This window comes from Mya arenaria, chromosome 16, assembly GCF_026914265.1.
Source record: "Mya arenaria isolate MELC-2E11 chromosome 16, ASM2691426v1".
NCBI lineage: Eukaryota > Metazoa > Mollusca > Bivalvia > Myida > Myidae > Mya > Mya arenaria.
In genome coordinates, this window is record NC_069137.1 from 6,625,888 (window position 1) to 6,651,276 (window position 25,389).

A 25,389-nucleotide genomic window follows, 5' to 3' on the forward strand; every position below is an offset into this window, starting at 1 on the left:
TTTTATTAGATGGACTCATTCATGACAGGTCAATTTGCGCATCAATCTACAGAATCCTGTACTCAACATTGTACAAAAATTTGCTGTTGAAGCGTAAACTGTGACAAACTATATATTTTATCCACTGTAAATATAGACGAATAATGTTTACCGTGACTTATAAATAATTTTAAATTCATCAATGTAATTAATATCGGATGTAAGCATAAAACAGAGACATTTTACAACCACCAATTGATATCTGACTCTATTGAAGCAATTACTGGCCGAAAAGGGAATTTTAACCGGGTGAACAAGAGGAAAATATTAGTGAAAACCGAGGTTATCATTAACCACAATCTGGGAAGAACACTATCATTTACACTCTGGTTTGAGATAGCTATCGTTTTAGTATTATAATATTAAGATTATAGTTTTATTTCATTTTTTTTTGTGATACCCTTATCGTATAATGTGGTCGACATGGCTTTATTAATTCATGATCATTGTCATTCAACTGGATGTCTTAATTTTAAATTGCAATGTTAATTTTACATTTTTGTTGAAATAAATATATACATTTTAATTGTGGTTTAACATTTTTTTTATGGAATAACTTTAACATTTTATTAAATGAACATGTCAATTGTACATTACCGTGTTCATAGAATTCAACATCATTCAAGTTAATTTTAAAAATTTGAAGCAAATTTCTTTACTGATTTATTTTTTGAGTAATGTTTTATTAAGTAAGTTATCAACATTTTTACCTGTCTATTCCACGATGATAGCTTGTAAGCGAATCAGGTTCGTATTCGGACCCATCACCTTTCCGCATTGACAGGCGTAAGCTGCCAATATGGTTGTCCAACTCTTTTGGTGCTATCACCCAGATGTCGCGGGTCTAAAATCCTGGTGGCTGTGATAACCAGCGTTGTAATTGTCTGCCTCAATAACCCGTTTTCCTATCTGTGTTCTTGTTTTTCATTTTTGCATAAGAATGTTTTTCTCTTCATCGTTAATGTCCAAATGTACTGGGGTTATTGTTTTGTTTGGTTCTGTAGCAGCTAGCTCAGCTTGGCTTGACCATTTTCATTTCAAATATTTTCCACCGACTTTGTATCATTGTCAATATTTCCATTTTCTTTATTTTCCGAAAAACTTGAAAGTTAATCAGTATTTCAATGCACAGTCATTGTAGAGGGCGTAACCGAAATGTTTACACTTATGTTTCAGACGAAAACAGGTCACATGAAATACATTGACGCTCTATGACGTAAATTATAATATATTTATTAAATATTTTATCAGTTATTAGATTACTTTGGTATTTTTTTCTTTTTCTCATTTGGACTATGATTAAAAATAACTTAACATTTCAAGGTTAGTTACAAAAAACTAGTTCATATTATGTATTTAAATTTAGAAAGTTTTTTCCAAGTTCGCTACTTTTAGAGACAAGAAAAAAGGTCCTATAGGCTATGGCCTACACACAGTAGTCGTATGATACGGAATCAGAAAACGACAGAATGGTGATACGGATTTTTCAAAACGTTGTGCTGTATTTTCACGGTTGAATATGGAACAGGAAATTGATATGCATATAATAGAAGCGAATATAGACGGGGCACACCTGGCGCGCACTGTTCAAGTTTACTGTTTTACGTCAAATGGAAATAATAATTCTATTTTTTTTTTGTGTGCGGAAAATCTGAAACTCGGTTAGTTTGTTTATAGTATGAAACACCACTCTGAAACAAATATAGTCAATATCAAATGTTGTTGTTAAAGCGTTTTTACTAAAGGTTGCAAATCCTTCAAAACACACAATTAAGATCTGATACGCTATCAACTTGCCTAACATGGTATACTGATTAAAGAGGTGTATTTGCAAAAAGCTATGGAATTGCATCCGGATCTCTGTTTCTTGGATTATTTTAATACCCGGATTTCAATGGAAATTGCAGTTACTCCTGTCTCATCTCCTTTAGAGAAATTTTAATACAATTTATGTCTTGCTGATGTCATGGCGCAGTGAAGCCATTTTGCAGTCATGAGGTACGGGCAGACCTTCATTAACTCAAATAAAGGGCACAATGAGGTTCAAAGTACAGTGAATGTAGGTCCCAGATTCTCCTAGATTATTTGAAATTGTGGACCTATTGTTGTTTAACGTGCGAATGAGTGGAGACTGTTAGTGAATGATAACTTGAGCATTTTACTCTGGCTGGAGTTAAATGATAACATGTAAACATTTTCAATCTGGCTTGAGATAAGTATATAATTTTAACCAATCTTTCATGAACTTTCAGTTCATATCTAAATGGAGTGTGCGTATGCTGAAACAATATATCATGGTTTAATGATAAAATCGTTTCTGTTAACATGTTATATCACCTAATCCTATAATGGTAATGTATATCCTATTTTAATTAATAATATATATTCATGTTTACTTTTTATGTCAATATCCGAGAAAGAATATAAAAATGTATTATTTTAGACTAAAATGGTAAATCTTTCATTATGAACGACTTCAACCTCCAATGTACTCATTTAAACAACGTATTGTTAGTATTATTTGAGAAGAAGGTGTTCTTAGTTTCTTAGTTTCTTGAGCATCACCGTGCGACATCTACAAAAACCTTCCCTAAGTAATTGGGTGGTAGTATCTTGTCCCAATCAAGTATCATTCTAAGCTGTTGTTGTCATTTGTTGCTTTAGGCTGATGTTGGAATGTCCAGCCATCATCACATTTTTTCCTAAAAACGCAACTAATGAAACCCTTGGTGGTAATTCAATATGCTTTTTATTAAGAAAAAACACAAGCATGTATGTTTGGCGCACGATATAAATTTTCAATCTGTCGTAAACAGCGCGTTTCCCTGAATGTAAATTATTCAGCCTCTAAGACAGATAATTATCTCATAACCTGTTTTAAATATTCGCCAGGGCAACTGATTCGTTGTCTTTTTTCTGGTTGAATCATTTCGTTATCCCCTTAAGCTACACACATGTTCGTGTAATGTAACATACTCCTTTGATTGAAAAACGTGCTCGATAGGAATTGAATTCATCTTTTGATAAGAATACGCATCAGCTTACTGTTTCACCAAAATCACTACCTTAAAGACCCCAAGAAACTTTATTTTCAATTGGTACTCATGTGAACCAATTCAAAACGGTTAGCCAGGAGTTATTGCATAGTCCTTGAAGAAATATAACGTGAACATGTCTAGTGGTGGTAGATGGGTGCGTGTGTGTGTTGGTGGGGGGTCCATTTATTTCATAGCGCAGAGTTTAGGACTGTACAGATTTGATTTATTTAGATATTGGACATAAATGGACAGGAACATGCCAAGTAGGATATACTTTAACCATATCAACACAAGAAACGCAATGCCAGAAGACAACGCTCATAGCACAGTTCTCACAATATCTTCATTTGACAAACACATATACAAAGTGTTACCTGAAGCGTAAACTGGGAGAAACTGTCGGCATCATACACTGCAAATGCATACTTATTATATTTATCATGTCTTATGAATAATGGAACACGTATAAATGTCACAAAAACTTTTCGAATATCGTATTTATTGCAAAAATTATACTACTGGCAGGGGTAATATGATTCGTTAAAAGAGCTTATGGCAAAGAGAGCGACTATTTCAGATTACAAAATGTTTATCATTAATATGGTTGAATTTGGGGAAAATACTTGTAAACGATAGCTTATCCTTTTATTTTGTTTGCGGCGAACGGATCAAAATTATATCATTTCAGTACAGCAAGAGTAAAACTATCTAGCTATGGAAAAACTTTTTGTATACTGGCCTGAGAAAAACTTTATTAAACAGAGCTTTTTTAAACTTGCAGTTTTGATACTGATCAAATACACACACTTTGTTTAGTAGTGTTTGTTTAGTATTCGCCTCATAAGCTTGTACACATATTTTTTCAAATCCTAGTGCATAAAAACCAGCTGTGCAATGCAAACGTTCTCAATGAAACTACATCTTCGTTCCTACATGCTTTGGGTTAATTTCATAAGCTGCCTCATTTTGGTAGTAATGTAACAAACTACTGTGACTGAATGTAGTGTTCCATGACCTTAACATACGTCTTGATTGAGGATAAACAGCAATTAACCGTATCGCATTATTTACTATAGACAAAACCACCTAAAACGATAAAATGATTGGTAGCTATTTGCATCAATGCGAAAGGGTAACCCTTAAACATAACATGATCCGTCAAAAAGATGAGGTGAACGTGTTCATTCCGTAGTGGTAGGGGAATGTATTCGCAGAGGGTAAATACTATAGAAGGTTGATTGTTATATATTTCCAAATTGACAGACCGATGACTTCCTATACATGAGGTTAACGTTGTTTCAAACACTCCCCTTAAGAACTGATACTCCTTCATGTTCTACGCGAACAGCTAATATATATAATGCAAGTATAGGTACCAAAATATGCCAATATTGAATTTTAGTGTACCGCGTACCAAGTACAACACTCTTGAGCAGAGTACAACGTATAAAGCCGCTAAGTTTATAGCTAGTATTTTCCTTTTCAAAAGCACAGTTTTATATAGTGTATGTATAATATCGATACAATATAAAGAACATGCGCATGTCTTTACTCATTAACGGACTAGGCTTTCGCCTCCGTAAAAGATAGCGTCTGACATAAATTATTTTTAAAACTTATGATAATTTGATAATGTGATCAAATTAACTCAATGCACACTTGACACTAGTTTTTTAAAAAAAGTTTTATATATCGTTATAAACACATGTTTTCATTGAGGAGTAATTTCAACCGTTTAGAAGATCCAAACTATCTGATTTTGAATATGAATCAAACAAATGATGAAAACAATATGCTTTTTCTGAGGTCCGTCATGTATGTGAAGTAACAAAACTTTTGTTTAACTTCGAATATAGCGTAATTGACATCTATGTTTTACCATTCACAAAAAGTAAAATCTGTATTTCAAATGAATACAGTAGAAACAAGAGCAATGTGTATGTGTATAAATTATTTGAATGTATCAATGTATAGAGAAAAGAACTCAAACATACTATGACGTTTAAAACTAGTTATATTCTATTTAAGAAATATTGCACACCACTGAGGGTCATATGAAATTATAAGGACCGGCCAGTCAGCCCCCGAAGGTGTATATGGACCGAGGCGTTAGACGGGCCGGTCCTTATAATGCCACATGGTCCGAAGTGGTGTGTTATATTTCTTATATTATACCGAACACTTTTTACCGCTTATTTTCTAAAAGTGCATTTGATGTGTTGTATTGAACAAATCTAATAATGTTTACTTGCGAAAAAAATGTCGCTATGAAATTAACAAGCAGCACTCTTATGAGGTCAGCGGTCCATATTGTATGACGTCAGCGGTCCATGTTATTTTTGGTGAGGTCCGGCCTGGTTAAAAATAGGATATGGTCCGCTGACGTCATGAACACTGGATTTTTATTAAAATCATTGATATATGGACCGATCAACTTTATTTACACAAAGAAGGGACACATTTATGTAAGGTATAATATATAATTATCTGATATATCGAGGAAATCTTTGGATAACAATTGCGTGGTAATGGGTAAATGATTAACAATAACACGTCTTAGGTTATATAAAACTCATAAATCTAAATTGTCATCCGAACAACACAGTATAGGATATTCTTACCAACAAATTCTATTTTTGATTGAGTGTGAGCGGATAAAGAATATCGTTTACCTTATAAAACCTGTTTTGATAACCTGATACTAACTTTTTTGTAACATTACTGTTCAAGTGTAAAAACAAGTCAGACAGGGAAAACTATCTAGTTTCTTAAGATGATGTAAACTTCCTGAGATGTTGGCTCAACGCCCGGGTGTATTCGTCACTGACAATCGGAAGGCGATCGTATCTGTCTGGTACGTTTGAAATTGGTGAAAAAGTGTGTGCATATAAGAATACTGTTTAGATGTCAACTAAAAATATTATGATGAAGTAAGTTAATACTTTAATAGTGTTTTTATTTTTAAAAAGTTAAGACAATCATATTAAATTATGATTGTTTGCAGAAATAAACGTATGTCAGACCATTTATAATAACCCTTTAGTTTGACCGCACACTAAACCAGGCGTTTGTTAAAGCTTGAAGGTAATTTAAAGTATCTTGCCTGTTTGGTATCTCGCTTTATAGAAATTGCAAAATTGTTACTGAGCGATTAAACTACATGAACGTACGAGAGGTACGATCCTGTCATTAATTCATTATATACAACAAATGATATTGATGAAGCTAAGGTCATTGCACTGGCCTGGTAACAACTTTGTATGAGGCTCAATTCATGAGACTGTTGTGCTCTGAATTGTACAAGATCAGTGTAAGGTTTTCTTCCAGGTGTTTGCTGCCAGTAACTCAAGGCCATATCTGTTTGAACTATCCGTTGACATTGAAATGTTTGGTTATTTGAATTTGCCAAGTATATACGAAGTCCTTTGATTTGTTGCATTACTTTGGTGTTGTCTGCTCCGCTTCTGATCTTTGTATAGGCTGCTACCCTTGACATTCTTCTGAATGATATTGTTGTGTAGAAGTCTACACCAATTGTAGAGTTAAAGTGAAAGTATTTCAATGTTTGGTGTGTATCAAATGATATCTAAGGTGTTATTCCTACTAGAGAAACATGTTATATTTGCTGTGTATTTTTTATTATATTTGAAGTTTTGCATTGTCTGTTTGATGACAGTATTTTAAGATGACAGATAATTTTAGGTAATTTTCATATAGGTAACATTGCTGTTGATGTTTTTGTTGTGATTTCAATAATAATAATAATAATAAAGGTAACTACGAACATAGAAAAGGTTTAGTCTTACCTATTCGTTAAGGTGTTTGGTCATGGTTGAACCATTAGTTTAAGAGCCCAACGTAATAAAGTGTTTTGATAAGATACCAGAATATTGGGTATGATTAGGTTATCATAAATGTTTTTTGCTTGGACTACGGACTGTTTGTCGCTTTTCAGTTACATTCCATGTATGGATGTATGGATTTCCAAACACAATTGAACCGAGAACATGAGTTAACGTATCAATGCATTTTAATGTTTCAACAGTTCACCACATATGCTGTTGTTTTATTTAAAATCCTGCTATATTAAAAGTATGGCGAAAACCGAGCTGTTGTATAACATTGCCAGTTCAACATAGTATTGATCTTGACCTATTTTGGGGCACCTGAGGCCATACACGTGCATATATCCAGTTCAAGCTGTTTTGCAATATTCAAGACTTATGAAATTGATTTCCTTTTGCATTTAATGTGAACTTCATTATTTTGTCATTTCTTCGTTTTTCGGTTTTAATTTCTACATATAACGTGGACCTTTTACTTGAGCGGGATTGTTTACAACGATTAATTGAGACTTAGTATGCCATTCATTTGTCATTTGATCTGCTTTCTTGTTATTATTTCCGGTGTTGTCATTGGCTGATTGTGTGGCTTTCCCGCTGTGACACCATTGATACTTTATATTATTGTGTCACTATCATGGTATTTTGGTAATACATGTATACCTTATTTGGATGTTAGTTCTTTACATGCATTATACATTAGCAAAGCAGTGATTAACATTTAATGAATTCGGATCGATAGTAATTTGCGCTTTATTTATATATTTAAGTAAAAATTAAATAAATATAAGGTAGTATAAAGATGTTAGAATGACAATTAAACAATTTTTGCATTAATGGCTATAATTTAAACTGCATGAACTATGTATTTATTTATTTGAATTAAGAAATATTAAAATTGTTCATTCAAATGAAACAAATTAATTAAGTGAGTTGTATACTTGTGTTATTGAAGCGTATTTATAAAATTCTTGTTTACACACATAGCGATATTCAACAGTACATATTAAAATTCCTAACGCTATACTTCATGATATTCGAATTGCTATTGCCTCGGTGACAACAATTATTGAATAACGGAAATTTCCTGTTGGATTGAATAAAAGGGATAGTCTAAATTAAATCGAGTGAAAGGGATATTACAAGTTGGAATGCTTGCACGAGGTTTCGGATACGGTACATTGGCTGTATATGTTGCAATAACAGTAAATATGCATGTACCGTAGCCATTATAGGACCGAAGAGAAAACATATAGTAAAGCAAATGTGGGTGTACCGTAGCCATTATCGTACCGCAGAATTGACGTAGAGTAAAGCAAAAGTGCATCTACCGTAGCTATTTTAGCACCCCATCAAAAACGTACTGTATAGCAAGTTTGCATGTACCGCAGCCATTATAGGACCGCAGAATTGACGTATAGTTTAGCAAATGCGTATGTACTGTAGCCATTTTAGGACCGCTGCATTGATGTACAGTATAGCAAATATGCATGCACTGTAGCCATTTTAAGACCGCTGCATTGATGTACAGTAAAGCAAACATGCATGTACCGTAGCCATTGCAGGTCCGCAGAATAGTCCGTACAGTAAAGCAAATGTGCATCTACCGTAGCCATAATAGGACCGCAGATTTGACGTACAGTATAGAGATTGTGCATCTACCGTAGCCGTTGTGGTACCTCAGAATAGCTATATTAGGACCGCAGAATATCGTACAGTATAGCAAATGTGCATGTACCGTAGGCATGGTCGGACCGCAGAATTGACGTACAGTATAGCAAATGTGCATGTACCGTAGGCATTGTCGGACCGCATAATAAACGTACAGTATAGCAAATGTGCATGTACCGTAGGCATTGTCGGACCGCAGAATAGACGTACAGTATAGCAAATGTGCATGTACCGTAGGCATTGTCGGACCGCATAATAAACGTACAATATAGCAAATGTGCATGTACCGTAGGCATTGTCGGACCGCAGAATAGACGTACAGTATAGCAAATGTGCATGTACCGTAGGCATGGTCGGACCGCAGAATAGACGTACAGTATAGCAAATGTGCATGTACCGTAGGCATGGTCGGACCGCAGAATAGACGTACAGTATAGCAAATGTGCATGTACCGTAGGCATGGTCGGACCGCAGAATAGACGTACAGTATAGCAAATGTGCATGTACCGTAGGCATTGTCGGACCGCATAATAAACGTACAATATAGCAAATGTGCATGTACCGTAGGCATTGTCGGACCGCAGAATAGACGTACAATATAGCAAATGTGCATGTACCGTAGGCATTGTCGGACCGCAGAATAGACGTACAGTATAGCAAATGTGCATGTACCGTAGGCATTGTCGGACCGCAGAATAGACGTACAGTATAGCAAATGTGCATGTACCGTAGGCATGGTCGGACCGCATAATAAACGTACAATATAGCAAATGTGCATGTACCGTAGGCATGGTCGGACCGCATAATAAACGTACAATATAGCAAATGTGCATGTACCGTAGGCATTGTCGGACTGCAGAATATACGTACAGTATAACAAATGTGCACGTACCGTAGGCATTGTCGAACAGCAGAATAGCCGTACGGTATAGCAAATGTGCATGTACCGTAGGCATTGTCGGACCGCATAATAGCCGTACGGTATAGCAAATGTGCATGTACCGTAGGCATTGTCGAACAGCAGAATAGCCGTACGGTATAGCAAATGTGCACGTACCGTAGGCATTGTCGAACAGCAGAATAGCCGTACGGTATAGCAAATGTGCATGTACCGTAGTCATTATATGACCTGAGTTTAGAAGTAAAGTATAGCAAATAAGCGTGTACCGTAGTTATGATCGGGCCGCAGAATATACGTACAGTATAACAAATGTGCAAGTACCGTAGCCATTATAGGAACGCAGAATATACATACAGTGTAGCAAGTTTGCATGTACCATAGCCATTATCGGACAAAATAATAGACGTACAGTATAGCAAGTGTGTGTGTACCGTAGTCTTTATTGCTCCGCAAAATATACCTACAGTATATCAAGTGTGAATGTACCGTAGTCATTTTCCGACCTCAGAATAGACATTTAGTATTGTAAATGTGTTTGTTATGTAAATCAGCTATTCAGCTAAATGTAAATAAATCAGCTATTCTTACAAACAACCTATTGATTAAAGGTTAGCGGACACAGACAATCGTTTACCTCATGAAGCCGTAATGCGTTAATGTAAATGTTTTTTTTAACAACCATAACAAGTGTTCATTGAAGGTAGTAAACGCTAATGGCATTATTTTGATGACTACAATCAGCTTCATTTTAGATTAATTAACAGTCAACAAAAAATTATAAAACTACACCCATTTCATAATTATTGATAAAAACCTCATAACTCAAAAGACAAAATTAATCTATAATGATACATTATTGATCCCATTATAAACATGCATACTCAAATTGTCCTTAAATAGCCACGTGGTAATACAAAATTATTGTAATGTGTTAAGCATTTTCAATCAAATCAAATCGTTCTGGAAAATGTTCAAGACTTTTTATTAATATTTACTTTAATCGTTTCAAAAAATATACCAAAACAATCACAATGTTTGACCGTCTCTGATTGAAATGATAAGAATTTGAAATTCCCAACCAGCTGTTGTAGATAGCCTGCATGTAATGAAATCGTCAATAAAGCTATTATGCATATGTACAGATATATTTAATTACTTTATGTTGAAAAAAATATAATGTTTATGTCAGCTAATGAAATCAAAAATAAAAGAATGAAATAAACATTTGTCCTTCTGAATGTTTTTAAACTTGTCATTAGAACCCTCAAACGAATGGTAGTCGTGTGATTTACATCATACTATAATGCTAAAGCATTACAATTGAAGAGTTCCAAGTGGAGGTTTTATAAGGTGTATGTTACCTAAAGATCCTGCAAAGTTGCTTTCATCATACCAATGCGAGATATGTATCTGTTTCATGGACAAACTTCGGCTGTTGGCAAACTTCCCGTTCATGAAAATAAATTAAAACGATTATGTTTTCACAAATCAGACAGATTAAGTAATTAAGATGATGTAAACATCCTGTGGATCGTCTTACGAAATGAGATGGTTGTTCAACTAGCCATGCAAACTACTGCTAATATATTCAAATATAATCATACCAGGGTGTTTTCTTCACTGATATGCGTAGCGATCATAGCTGGCTGGTACGGTATGTTATACAAGCGGTAAGTAAGTGTAAAGCAAGTTGGAATACTTGTAAATGTTAAGAGACCTGCACTGATGAAGTTAATTGATTGTTTGCAGAAATGTACTGTTGCATAAAATATTTTAAATAACCCTTTATTATTGTTTCGCAATCTAAACCAGGGTTTTGTAAAATATTTAAGGTAATTTAAACTATGTGGATAATTTGGTTACGAGCTTCATGAAATTGTAAACTCTTGCCGGAGCGTTAATATTTCATGAATACAACGAAAGTATTTTAAACATTATAAGCAAAAGAGTAGTTTTTTTTTATTATGGCTAGATTCTATGAGTGGTTGATAACAACACATACCCTCCATTGCATAACTTTACGTTTATAATTGCGCTATTGACTGTCAAACAACAATTGTATTTGGTTTTACTCTTGTTTGCACTTTTGACTAAACATTCCATGGTTGGAGTTCTTTTTTGTTCCAGTATAGAGTTGTCAGAAATACACTGAACAATACATCTAAGAACCCACTTTAGTCGTATTACTTTGTTTAGACATAATAACAAAGGAATTTTAAATTTCTTGCCTGCTATTTTTCCTAGAGTTTGCCTTAATAAAATACTGATTTTAAGTTTAACCGTAAATGACCAAATAGTGAAATAAAAATTAACACTAGTTTTAGCGAATATGATAAAGCTACACTTACTTATGTTTTCAGGAGTTGACCCATCTAATAATATTCAAGTGAAAATGAGAATATGGACACACTAACCAAAATGCATCAAAGTAAAGATAAATACCAAAACTTTTCTTGAAGATGGTCCCTACCTTTTATAGTATTTGGATTATATTTATAATCATTTGGTGCGTTGGGGAGGGGTTCACTTCCAAATTGTGCCCCCTCTACCTTCCACTCCTAGAAACGCCTTACTATGCGTTAGAGATCTGGTAGGGCCTAGGCTATTTGCATTGTTCAGGATTCTACGGGCTGGGCACCATAACTGGTTTCTACCCAGGACATGAACTCGAGCGAGATTCTTTAAGCTGTCAGCTTTCATCACAATCAACCTAAAAGAAAGGAGTTTAAACAAAACCTATCAGATAGTAAGCTCTGTTATAAGGACTTTGCCACTAAACACATAAACTTAAACTAAACTAATGATATTTTCTCCACTCTTTGATAGGGTGTAGTACACAATTTTGATTTAAACTATGGAGGATTATCCTTATCTCAAACATATTGCAATATAAATAACGTTTAAAACTTGATTCAATACTGTTGTAAAGAAGACACATGGATATATTCCGCACTAAAGTAAGTTGAACTGTATGAATCAGTGACATTTGTCATTTTAATTAGTAAGAAATGTAATACAAAACCACGATACACAAACAAGGATGAAAAGAAAACTGTAAGTAGTAAGAAGGAAGTGGATTATATCTCTATTACAATCCCAACTATTTAATACAGGCTTTAGTTTAACTTAGATTGCCGTTGCCAATATGCCAAAGGTGTTGTGAAGATACAGCTGTACTGCTTAACATAGACGTCCTCAGCCGAGTGCTCATCTGTCACTGGGTGTTTCGCCCCTTATCTCGGTACACCCTCTAGATGGCGGGGCAGGTAGTGGTGATCAGTCACTACCTCGTCTATGTTGGCTGCCAAGTCGGTTCACTGCGTCGTAGCCAGAGCCAACTGGACGCCCTCTCTGCAGCTCTTCCAAGAGCGTGGACGGCGGTCTTTCTGATTCGTCCCTTGATGCCCACAGCTCCCAGCATTTTCCACACTGACTGTGATGGAAAGCCTCTGCATCAAACTTCCACTGGGAAGAGCCACGTCTTCCAACCCCTCTCCCTACATGTGTCTTGGTATTTTCCCTTCTTCAGTTTGTATGCCTCCTCACATCTTTCTTCCCAGGGTACTGTAAGCTCCACCAATACAATCAGCTTTGGAGACCTGGACCAAAAAACTATATCTGGCCGAAGGATGGTATGGGCAACTTCTTCTGGAAACTGCAACTTTTTCCCCAGGTCAACCAACATATCCCAGTTTTGCGATTCTTGTAGGATGCCGCTACACATTGTTGTTGTCGGCTTCTTATCCCCTTGTCTTACAAAGCTGATTAACTGGGGGCCTGTCTGTTTCAAGGATCTCTCTTTCCTCCTCTCATTTTCTAAGACATTTGCCATCTCTCTTAGAACCTGGTCATGCCTCCAGGTAAACCGCCCTTGCGCCAAAGCTGTTGGGCATGAAGATAGTATATGCCGCAGCGATCCGTAATTCTCATACAGAAAGCAGGAAGGGTCTTCTAATAACTTCCACTGCTTAAAATTGGTTGGAGTGGGTAACATGTCATACACCGATCGGAGAAGGAAACTCAGTTGAAGTGGCTCATACCTCCATAGCTCCTACCATGTGATTTTCCTCACAGATAAGTTCGACTTCGTCCAATTCCCCTGGGGTCCAAGTTGTACCGCCTTTGCCGACCGTGCCTCCTCTCCTGCTCTCCGGACTTTTCCCTGAACCATGGCTCTCTTCTCTACGTTATCAGGGTTCTCACACCGCTGCTTCTTACTGATTCCCAAACCTTCTCTACTTTTGTTTGTAGTACGAACAATATCCTGGTGTTTGAGACTGCTTTCAGCCTGTTCTACAGCCTGGCTCACTGACCATTTCCTTCCCGTTCTAACTTCTATTCCTGCTCCACTGATCTTATGGGCATCTGTAGCTTTGTTGACTTGCCATAGAGTCCGATATTGGTAAAGGAAGGTTGAAGTCCAAGCCATCTTATCAGATGCTTGCTAATTGCCTGCTCCAATTTTTCAACTGTGCTGATGGGGATTTCGTGACCAATAATAGCCAGATGAGTCTAGGCAATAGACGATGCTGGAAGATCCATGCCTTGATCTTTCCCGGGAGTTCAGACTTGTCAATCCTCCTTAACCCCTCTTCAATCTGCTATCTTAGCCTGTCTTTGCTGCGGGTGTCCTTCAGTGTGGAATCAAACCACTTCCCCAAACACTTGATCGGGTTGTTGACAAGTGAACGGATTTTCTCATCATGTATGTGCAGCTTGAAAATGTCAGTCACCATGCCTTTCCTTTAGGGATGCAAACGAATGGCAAACTTGATATTCGAATATTCGGTAATTCTTTCGATCTAATATTCCCATATTCGATCACCGGAATACATATTTTAGAAGATGTAGAATACTTCTGTTATTATTCGCTAAAATAATAGCCGGGTATTTTTATCCCGTAATTTGTTGTAGTCAGTACGCGCGGCGGACCCTGATTCTCCCCAAATGAGTTTTTTTTAATTCTCCATTTTCAGGAAGAAATAACCAATACATGATAAACAAACAAACAACAATGTTTGGTAAAATAAGATGGATTCCTAGTCAAATAGCGGTTTGCGCCAATGGAGGGTTTCTCCGTAGGACGTGCAGCCTCGTTCTGAGACTGACCTCTAAATATAACTATGGAACACCCAAACCAACTCGGGAGCTAGTAAAATAATAAAAGGAAAATAAATGTGGATTTAACTTATCTATTGTATATCAATAGAGGAAATATATCCTTAAACGCTATTATATACAGTTATATTTCAAAGCACGAACATTGTATCGAACCACGGAAAACAGTTTATAGCACATATATGTAACAACATTATTGTAGCACATGGCATTCATATCATCACAGCGATTTGAGCTATGTTGCACAGCTTAATTTGCAGCCAAGACAACACATTGGTGTTAAAGCCGATTCCTAGCCTGGTATTGTAAAAGTAGGGGGGACTTTTTATAGTACCTGACAATAAGTCACTAAATGGTATATGACACGTGTTTAGTGTATTGTCATTACATTCACACCTCTGGCATTAGGGGCCAATCGTTGTAAAAACAAGACAAACCAACTTTATAAACAGCAACAGTGTTGTAGGCAAACGGTTTTTTTATTCTCTTTATTAAACTTTTTTCTCAAATATTCGAATACCGAGTTTGACATTCGAATACCAAACGTTTGATCGAATATTCGAATTTTCGTTTGCAACCCTACTTTCCTTACTACCAGACACCTTGACTTGACTGGTTTGAATAGCATTCGTGCCCAAGACACAGCTTCATCAAGTGCTTTGAGGATCCATCTCGCCTGGATATGTGTTTCTGTGGTGACTGTCGTGTCATCCATGAATCTCCTGTTTGATGGGAGCCGGATCCCAGTGTTTGTAAGTGGGCCTCTTGATTCCCTCTATGCTGCTTTGATAATCATGTTCATGCCCAGGACAAATAAAATGACAGAGATGATGCATCATGTTACAATTCCTTTCTCGAGTGGTTACCAGTTTGTTGTAAAGTTGCCACATGAGAACCTCAGGTTGATGTTGCTGAAGTAGCTCATAATTAAGTTACTTGCCTTGTCTGGTATATAGTAATGATGTAGTGCGACCTTGATTATCTGGTGGGGTATGAAGCCGTAGGCATTGGCTAGGTCAATTTATACTACTCACTGTGAGATGCTTCTGGTTTATCCTTGCCTCATGTAGCAGTTGTGTGAGTGCGCTGGTGTGTTCTACGGATCCGGAAAATCCAGGAAGTCCTCTCTTTTGGACAGAGGTATCTACATATTCGTTTCCTATCATGTATGTTGTCATTCGCTTGGCAAGTATGGCAACAAATATCTTTCCTTTAACACTCAGCAATGAGATGGTTCGGAATTGCTTGACAGTTTTGGAGTTCTTCTCCTTTGGACCATACAGCCCTCGGCCAGTTGCCAGCACTCTGGAATTGTTCCTTTCCTCCACACTACACACGAGAGAGACCACAGTGTCCGCAAAAGCTTTGGGAATTTCTTGTAAACCTTGTATGGGATACCACTTGGATCTGGATCTGAGCATGAACGTGCCCTTTTCACCACATCATTGACCCCTTTCCATGTTGGTTTATTCATATTCAATGGGGTGACTGGCTCTTCCACTGGTTGAATTATAATACATTCTCCCAGGGTTTCGTTTTGGTGTGGATCAGAATGGGTTTCCCTAAGGTGCTGTTCAACCTCATCCTGGGTACTTTCGAGCTTTCCAGACCTCTCCTTGCTCAACAAACTCCTCGTGTATTTGTAAGGTTTTGAGGTTAAGGCCATTCTCTTCTTTGCCTTTTCCCTTCTTTTACGCCTCAACCTCACTGCATTGGTTAGTGTAATTTGTTTAAATACTGAATAATATTTAATAATATTGTGAATCATTTGCATAAAAAGTCGCATTAACGTAACCTGTAAGAGATTAATATTCTGACTTATCTTCGACATATAACGAGTGCAATATGATGGACAATGTATTTATTGATACATGCATTACGTATCCTCAAGTGAGTAGCCCCACTCCCGTTATTATTCCCAGGACTTTGAGATGGTTTAGGCTGTATTGTGGATACCGAGGTTAGCGCCGTATTCCACTATTAAAGATGCGGAGTTAACAGATAGAAAACATATCTCAAAAAGGAAAAAAAAACACTAAGTAAGTACACGCGACCGATAAATGATATTGCTTATATTTCCCTGTCCGTTTTTTGAAACTATTATTTAATCTAGCCTTGTAAGGTTTGTAAGGTTTGAAACCAGAAGCGACTTTGCACACCTGATTTGCATAAAAAAGGTTGAAATACAAAGCTATATATTGTCATGTCCCAGGTTTTAGGCAATTGAGATGGAGGTTCAAAATATAATATATTATTATATAAAGTTATTATTATCCAAATATTATATGAGATGTTATCTACGATACGATTTTAGCCATAACAACTGCGTGTATTCAAGCAAATCGACCCCTTTCTCGTGTTATATTGTTTAAATAGTTCATAATAGTTGTGTTGTATTCTGCTTCCGTATCGTTCGTCAGCCACACTTGTCTCAATGCTTTTTTATATGTAAAATCCAATTGATTAAGAAATTATTTAAACCGGTTAGAAACACTCATATGTGATCACTATCAGTACTTATGACATCAGAATGTGTATACGTTTTATTATTATATACAAATCACACAAACACGTTCGTTCTGTTTCACAAAATGACTGTATCAAAGCGTTTCCGGGGTAACGTCTCCATCAATAGATAATAAATCATTGGCAAGCAGTCACGTCAACGTCTGCAGGACATTTTTTTTTAAATAATGTATGCTTAAGTAAAGTTTTTTTTTAGTTTAAACTTTTATAGTTTACAACGACTGTGAAACAAGTTCTAACAACATATTAATAATAATGTTAGGCGAAAGTATGGTCTTGTGGGGGTAATCGGAGTTCCCTGAGAAATCTACTTGTCCGGCTTTTTGACCAAAAACCAAACTCACATGCGCACAGGCCAGGAATCGAATTCAAGTCTCTTAAGTGAGAAGCGTGTACGCTAACTATTGCGCTTTGATATATTAGAGGTTTTATCGCAAGACTTAAGTTATAGGATGTACTATCGCAGTCTTAAAAGTGTCAGATGTACTATCACAGGCTTAAAAATATCAGGCGTACTATCGCAGTCATCAAAATATCAGGTGTACTATTACAATATTTAAGATATGAGATGAACTATCGCAAGATTTAAGGTATTCGATACAAAATCGCTAGCTTTAAGGTATCAAATGTAATACCGAAAGCTTAAAGGTATCACATGTTCTATTGGCGACTTTCAGGAATTATTCGTACCATCGCACGATTTAAGCTATCTGATGTACCATCTCACGCTTTAAGGTATCTGATGTACCATGCACAATTTAAGATATCTGATGTACAATGCAAGCTTTAAGGTGTCCGAGGTACCATCACACGCTTTAAAGTATCTGATGTACTGTCGCAAGCTTTTAGGTATCTGATGTACTGTCACAAGCTTTAAGGTATCCGATGTTCTATTGCAAGGTTTAAGGTATCTGATGTTCTGTCGCAAGCTTTAGGGTATCTGATGTACTATCGCGAATTTTAGGGTATCTGATGTACTGTCGCAAGCTTTAAGGTATCTGATGTATTGTCGCAAGCTTTAAGGTATCTGATGTACTATCGCAAGTTTTAAGATATCTGAAATACCATCTCAAGCTTTAAGGTATCTGATGTACCATGCACAATTTTAGATATCTGATGTACAATGCAAGCTTTAAGGTGTCCGATGTACCATCACAAGCTTTAAAGTATCTGATGTACTATCGCCACGTTTTAAGGTATCTGATTTACTGCTGCTAGCTTTTAGGTATCTGATGTACTGTCACAAGCTTTAAGGTATCTGATGTTCTATTGCAAGGTTTATGGTATCTGATGTTCTGTCGCAAGCTTTAGGGTATCTGATGAACTGTCGCAAGCTTTAAGGTATCTGATGTATTGTCGCAAGCTTTAAGGTATCTGATGTACTATCGCAAGTTTTAAGGTATCTGATATACTATCGCTAGTTTTAAGGTATCTGATGTTCTGTCGCAAGCTTTAAGTTATTTGATGTACTGCCGCAAGCTTTAAGGTATCTGATGTTTTGTCGCCAACTTTAAGGTATCTGATGTGTTGTCGCAAGCCATAAGGTATATGATGAACTGTTGCAAGCTTTAAGGTTTCTGATGTACTGTCGTAAGCTTTAAGGTATCTGATGTTATGTCGCAAACTTTAAGGCATCTAATATAATGTTGCAAGCTTTAAGGTATCTGATGTACTGTTGCAAGCTTTAAGGTATCTGATGTATTGTCGCAAGCTTTAAGGTATCTGATGTACTATCGCAAGTTTTAAGGTATCTGATATACTATCGCTAGTTCTTAGGTATCTGATGTTTTGTCGCAAGCTTTAAGTTATTTGATGTACTGCCGCAAGCTTTTAGGTATCTGATGTACTGTCGTAAGCTTTAAGGTATCTGATGTTTTGTCGCCAACTTTAAGGTATCTGATGTGTTGTCGCAAGCCATAAGGTATATGATGAACTGTTGCAAGCTTTAAGGTTTCTGATGTACTGTCGTAAGCTTTAAGGTATCTGATGTTATGTCGCAAACTTTAAGGCATCTAATATAATGTTGCAAGCTTTAAGGTATCTGATGTACTGTTGCAAGCTTTAAGGTATCTGATGTATTGTCGCAAGCTTTAAGGTATCTGATGTACTATCGCAAGTTTTAAGGTATCTGATATACTTTCGCTAGTTTTAAGGTATCTGATGTTCTGTCGCAAGCTTTAAGTTATTTGATGTACTGCCGCAAGCTTTAAGGTATCTGATGTACTGTCGTAAGCTTTAAGGTATCTGATGTTTTGTCGCCAACTTTAAGGTATCTGATGTGTTGTCGCAAGCCATAAGGTATATGATGAACTGTTGCAAGCTTTAAGGCTTCTGATGTTCTGTCGTAAGCTTTAAGGTATCTGATGTTCTGTCGCAAACTTTAAGGCATCTGAGGTAATGTCGCAAGCTTTAAGGTATCTGATGTACTGTCACAAGCTTTAAAGTATCTATTGTGCTATTACAAGCTTTAAGGTATCCGATGTACTATCGCAATCTTTCAGGTATCTGATGTAGTGTTGCAAGCTTTAAGGTGCCTCATGTACTGTTGCAAAGCTTTAAGGTATCTGATGTAGTTTTGAAAGCTTAAAGATTTCTGATGTACTGTTGCAAGCTTTAAGGTATCTGATGTACTGTCGCACGCTTTAAGGTATCTAATGTTCTGTCGCCAGCTTTAGGGTATCCGATGTACTATAACCAGCTTTAATGTATCCGATTTGCTATCACAAACTTAAAGGTATCCGATGTACTATCACCAGCTTTAATGTATCCGATTTGCTATCACAAACTTAAAGGTATTCGATGTACTATCACAAGCTTTAAGGTATCCGATGTACTATCGCAAGCTTTAAGGTATCAGATGTAGTGTTGCAAGCTTTAAGGTAACTGATGTTCTGTCGCAAGCTTTAAGGTATACGATGTACTGTTGCAAGCATTAAGGTATCTAATGTACTGTTGCAAGCTTTAAGGAATCTGATGTACTGTTGCACGCTTTAAGATATCCAATGTGCTATCACACGCTTTAGGGTATCCGATGTACTATCACAAGCTTTAATGTATCCGATGTACTATCGCAAACTTAAAGGTATCTGATGAACTGTCGCACGCTTTACGTATCTAATGTACTGTCGCAAACTTTAAGATATCATATGTATTATCGAAGCTTTAAGATATCTAATGTATTGTCGCATGCTTTAAGGTATCTGATGTACTGTCGCTAACTTTAAGGTATCCGATGTACCATCACAAGCTTTAAGGTATTCGATATACTGTCGCACGCTTTAAGGTATCTGATGTACTATCGCAAGCTTAAAGGTATCTCATGTACTATTGCAAGCTTTAAGGTGTTTCATTTTCTCTTGCAAGCTTTAAGGTATTTGATGTACTGCCGCAAGCTTTAAGGTATCTGATGTATTATGGCAGTCTTTTAGGTATCTGATGTGTTGTTGCAAGCTTTAAGGTATCTGATGTTCGTTCGCCAACTTTAAGGTATATGATGTGATGCCGCAAGCCATAATGTATCTGATGAACTGTTGCAAGCTTTAAGGTATCTGATGTTCTGTCGCAAACTTTAAAGCATCTGATGTAATGTCGCAAACTTTAAGGTATCTGATGTACTGTTGCAAGCTTTAAGGTATCTGATGTATTGTCGCAAGTTTTAATGTGTCTGATTTACTGTTGCAATGTATTGTCACAAGCTTTAAGGTATCCGATTAACTAGCGCAAGCTTAAAGGTATCTGATGTAGTGTTGCAAGATTTAAGGTGATTTATGTACTGTTGCAAAGCTTTAAGGTATATGATGTAGTTTTGCAAGCTTTAAGGTATCTGATGTACTGTTGCAAGCTTTAAGTTATCTGATGTACTGTTGCACGCTTTAAAATATCCAATGTACTATCACAGGCGTTGGGGTATCAGATGTACTATCACAAGCTTTAATGTATACGATGTACTATCGCAAACTTAAAGGTATCTGATGAACTGTCTCACGCTTTAAGGTATCTGATTTACTGTCGCAAACTTTGAGATATCCAATGTACTTTCGCACGCTTTAAGGTATCTGAAGTACTGTCGCACGCTTTAAGGTATCTGATGTACTGTCGCAAACTTTAAGATATCCAATGTAATATCGCAAGTTTTAAGGTATCCGATGTACTATCACAAGCTTTAGGGTATACGATTTACTATCACATGCTTTAAGGTATCTGGTGTATTGTCGCACGCTTTAAGGTATCTGATGTACTGTGGCCAGCTATAAGGTATCCGATGTTCCATCACAAGCATTAATTTATCCGATGTACTGTCGCAAGCTTTAAGGTATCTGATGTACTGTCGCAAACTTTAAGGTATCCGATGTACTATCACAAGCTTTAAGGATTCCGATGTACTTTCGCACGCTTTAAGGTATCCGATGTTCTATCACAAGCTTTACTGTATCCGACGTACTATCACACGCTTTAAGGTATTCGATGTACTATCGCACGCTTTAAGTTATCTTATTACTGTTGCAAGCTTTAAGGTATCTGATTTACTGTCGCAAGCTTTAAGGTATTTGATGTACTGTCGCAAGCTTTAAGGTATCTGATGTTCTGTTGCAAACTTTAAGGCATCTGATATAATGTTGCAAGCTTTAAGGTATCTGATGTACTGGTGCAAGACTTAAGGTATCTGATGTACTTTCGCAAGCTTTAATGTATCTAATGATATATCGCATTATTAAAGGAATCTGATGTACTGTCGCAAGTTTAAGGTATCTGAAATTCTGTTGCAAGCTTTAAGGTATCTGATGCACTATCGCAAGCTTTAATGTATCTGATTTATTGTTGCAAGCGTTTAAGGTATCTGATGTACTGTCGCAAGCTTTAAAGTATCTGATGTACTGTCACAAGCTTTAATGTATCTAATGTGCTATCACAAGCTTTAAGGTATCCGATGAACTATCGCAAGCTTTAAGGTATCTGATTCAGTGTTGCAAGCTTTAAGGTGCCTGATGTACTGTCGCAAGCTTTAAGGTAGAAGATGTTTTGTCGCAAACTTGAAGGTATCTGATTTTTCTGTTGCAATCTTTAAGGTATATGATGTGCTGTCGCACGCTTTCAGGTATCTGAAGTACTGTCGCCAGCTTTAAAGTAACTGATGTAATATCACAAACTTTAAGGTATCCGATGTTCTGTCGCGTGCTTTAAGGTATCTGATGTACTGTCGCACACTTTAAGATATCCTATGTATTATCGCAAGTTAAAGGTATCCAATGTACTATCACAAGCTTTAAGGTATCCGATGTAGTATCACAAGGTTTAATGTTTCCGATGTACTTTCGCACGCTTTAATGTATCCGATGTACTATCGCACGCTTTAAGGTATCTGATTTACTGTTGCAAACTTTAAGGTAAATGATGTAATGTCGCACGCTTTAAGGTATCTGATGTACTGTCGCAAGCTTTAAGGTATTTGATGTACTGCCGCAAGCTTTAAGGTATATGATGCACTGTTGCAGGTTTAAATGTATCTGATGTACTGTCGCAAGCTTTAAGGTATCTGATGTACTTTCGCAAGTTTTAGGGTATCTGATGTTGTATCGCAAATTTTAAGATAGCTGATGAACTGTTGCAATCTTTAATGTATTTAATGTTCTGTCGCAAACTTTAAGGTATCTGATGTTCTATCGCAAGCTTTATTGATCTGATGTACTGTCGCAAGCTTTAAGGTATCTGATGTACTATCGCAATATTTAAGGTACCTGGTGTACTGTCGCAAGCTTTAAGGTATCTGATGTACTATCGCAAGTTTTAGGGTGTCTGTTGTTGTATCGCAGATTTTAAGATATCTGATAAACTGTTGCAAGCTTTTATGTATCTAATGTTCTGTCGCAAACTTTAAGGTATCTGATGTAATGTCGCAAGCTTTAATGTATCCAATGTACTGTTGGAAGCTTTAAGGTATCTGATGTACTGTCGCAAGATTCAAGGTATATGATGTACAGGCGCAATCTTTAAGGTATCTGATGTACTGTCGCAAGCTTAAAGGTATCTGATGTACTATCCCAAGTTTTAGGGTACCTGTTGTTGTATCGCAAATTTTAAGATATCCGATGAAGTGTTGCAAGCTTTTATGTATCCAATGCTCTGTCGCAAACTTTAAGGTATCTGATGTAATGTCGCAAGCTTTAAGGTATCCAATATACTGTTGGAAGCTTTAAGGTATCTGATGTACTGTCGCAAGATTTAAGGTATATGATGTATAGTCGCAATCTTTAAGGTATCTGATGTACTGTCGCAAACTTTATGGTATCTGATGTACTGTCGCAAGCTTTTGGGTATCTGTTTAACTATCACAAGGTTTAAGGTATATGATGTACTATCGCAAGGTTTAAGGTATCTTATGTTCTATCTTACGCTTTAAGGTATTTAAGGTATTTGATTTACTGTTTCAAGCTTTAAGGTATCAGATGTACTATCACAAGCATTAAGGTATTCGATGTACTATCTTAAGTTTTAAAGTATTCGATGTACTATCGCACGCTTTAAGGTATCTAATGTACTGTCGTAAACTTTAATGTATCCAATGTACTATCGCAAGCTTTAAAGTATTCAATGTACTTTCGTAAGCTTTAAGGTATTTAATGTACCATCGTTAGCTTTCAGGTATTTGATGTACTATCGTAAGCTTTAAGGTATCTAATGTACCATCGTTAGCTTTCAGGTATATGATGTACTATAGCAAGCTTTAAGGTATGATGTACTGTCGCAAGGTTTTAGGTATCCAATGTACTATCGCAAGCTTTACGGTATCTGATGTACTGTCGCAAGCTTTAAGGTATCTGATGTACTGTCGCAAGCTTTAATGTATCTGATGTACTGCTGCAAGCTTTAAGGTATCTGAGGTACTCTTACAAGCTTGAAGGTATCTGAGGCACTGTCGCAAGCTTAAGGGTATCTGATGTTCTATCTTAAGCTATAGGGTATCCGATGATATATCGCAAGCTTTAAGGCATCCGATGATATATCGCAGGCTATAAGGTAACCGATGCACTATAGCAGCTTTAAAGGTATCTGATATATTGTCGCAAGCTTAAAGTTATCCTACGTACACTCACAGGCTTGATCTAAATGGTCGCAAATGTAGCAACAGTAAGTTTATTGTGCCCAGTATAGAGCCTACCCACCGTACACATGGAGTCGGGAAGAGTTGTTATTGTCTGGCAAATAAGAATCTGGTAAAACTGTGTTTGAATTAAATCTTGTTTGATTCGTGTAGAGCCCGTATGTTTACTTCAATGATACGTAGGATTGACTGCTTCCATAAAAGGGCTACAAGTGTTACTGGGGACTTGTTGGGTCTAAATACAATTTGGAAGTTCGAACTTAAGAGATTTTCATGCACTTAGTGGGTTTATTGAAAGACGATGTAACTGTCAAATGAAAAAAAAAACGTTTTGGGGTTGTTTATTCCTTGAAAGTTAGGGAAGAAATCACTTGATGGACTTGAAAAGTAATAGTTCTGGCTAGATGGGCTAAAATGAAACTCACAAAAAATATTGATACTTAGCTTATTTAACTCTGGATAAGGTAAGCAGGGAATTATTTGGATTAATGACGTTAATTACGGTTAAAAGAGAAATATTATTAGAACTGATATTTTTTAAATAAAATAAAGAAATGATGAACAAAGCTGTCGATATTAGTTATATTTGCATTTTTACCTTCAAATGATGTTAACCTTGGCTTAGTGATTCTTTGTTTTGCATGTTTATATGGGGTGCAATATAATGCAGTAATCATATTTCACTAAATTTAATATTATAGACAGAAAATGTGTAATATTGAAACTATTTGGAAAGAACCTTCTGTGGCGATCGGCATCGGTAAAAGATAATTGGATAAAAGCTGGTAGTTTTCATACAATTTTAAAACCTCTCATTAAAAAGTGAATGAACATAGAGATAAATATATTATGTTAAAATAAAATGACCTTGACGTTAACACTCTACAGGTCAGTTACTTATGTTAACATGAAGCACAGTATGAAATACATACACGTCATGTCTTTAAATATACTGTTGATTGACAAGTAACATTTAGACCAAATTCACACTCAATTGAGGCAATGTTGGACGCTACTTTTGATTTTTGATACTGTACCTTTTGAAAAAAATGCCATCACTCTTATAAACATCAGAATTTGAAAAACATTTTAATATATAGCTTTGATTGTCACCTGGAAATTAATATATGTATTTACAAATGCACATTTCTAGAA

General features: G+C 36.3%; 1 protein-coding gene across 1 annotated transcript in view; it reads left to right on the plus strand.

Moving 5' to 3' along the window:
• Positions 1-25,389, plus strand: part of LOC128222399 (uncharacterized) — a 46,063-nt gene that overhangs the window by 5,268 nt on the left and 15,406 nt on the right. The gene's annotated exons all lie outside the window — the stretch shown is intronic.